We start from the raw sequence: 1,065 nt of genomic DNA on the forward strand, positions 1-1,065 counted from the left end.
TCCATAGGGTTCACCCATGTAATTCACCTCTGCTATTGCAGGGTTCTCGGGATCATAAGCTTCTTCTTCAGAAGATGCCTCTTTAGTACTGTTGGATGATTCCTTCAATCCATTCAGACTCTGAGAGATCATATTGACTTGCTGAGTCAATATTTTATTCTGAGCCAATATGGCATTTAGAGTATCAATTTCAAGAACTCCCTTCCTCATAGGCGTCCCCTTATTCACAGGATTCCTTTCAGAAGTGTACATAAACTGGTTATTTGCAACCATGTCAATGAGTTCTTGAGCTTCTGCAGGCGTTTTCTTTAGGTGAATGGATCCACCTGCAGAATGGTCCAGTGACATCTTTGATAGCTCAGACAGACCATCATAGAATATATCCAGGATGGTCCATTCTGAAAGCATGTCAGAAGGACACTTTTTGGTTAGTTCCTTGTATCTCTCCCAAGCTTCATAGAGGGATTCACCTTCTTTCTGTTTGAAGGTTTGAACATCCACTCTAAGCTTACTAAGCTTTTGAGGAGGAAAGAACTTGGCTAAGAAAGCCGTGACCAGCTTATCCCAAGAGTTCAGGCTATCCTTAGATTGAGAGTCCAACCATATTCTAGCTCTGTCTCTTAAAGCAAATGGGAAAAGCATAAGCCTATAGACCTTGAGATCAACCCCATTGGTCTTAACAGTATCACAAATCTGCAAGAATTCAATTAAGAACTGAAAAGGATCTTCAGATGGAAGTCCATGAAACTTGCAGTTCTGTTGCATCAGAGAAACTAATTGAGGTTTAAGCTCAAAGTTGTTTGCTCCAATGGCAGGAATTGAGATGCTTCTTCCATGTAAATTGGAATTTGGTGCAGCAAAGTCACCAAGCATCTTCCTTGCATTGTTATTATTTTCGGCCATGTCTCCTTCTTTTTCGAAATTTTCTGTCAGATTTTCTCCAGAGAGTTGTGCTTTAGCTTCTCTTGGCTTCCTCTTTAGAGTTCTTTCAGGTTTAGGATCAGCTTCAACAAGAATGTTCTTGTCCTTGTTCCTGCTCATATGAAAAAGAAGAGAACAGAAAAT

At 40.3% G+C, this 1,065-nt stretch overlaps 1 non-coding gene across 1 annotated transcript; it reads left to right on the top strand.

Annotated features, from left to right (window-relative positions):
• The first annotated feature begins 402 nt into the window (after positions 1-402).
• On the top strand, positions 403-510 carry LOC148544408 (small nucleolar RNA R71). The gene has a single exon (XR_015900885.1). It is a non-coding gene; the product is annotated as a small nucleolar RNA R71 (small nucleolar RNA).
• The last annotated feature ends 555 nt before the right edge of the window (positions 511-1,065 follow it).

The sequence above is a fragment of the Arachis ipaensis genome, chromosome B9, assembly GCF_059453495.1.
Source record: "Arachis ipaensis isolate K30076 ecotype BB chromosome B9, ASM5945349v1, whole genome shotgun sequence".
Taxonomy (NCBI): Eukaryota; Viridiplantae; Streptophyta; class Magnoliopsida; order Fabales; family Fabaceae; genus Arachis; species Arachis ipaensis.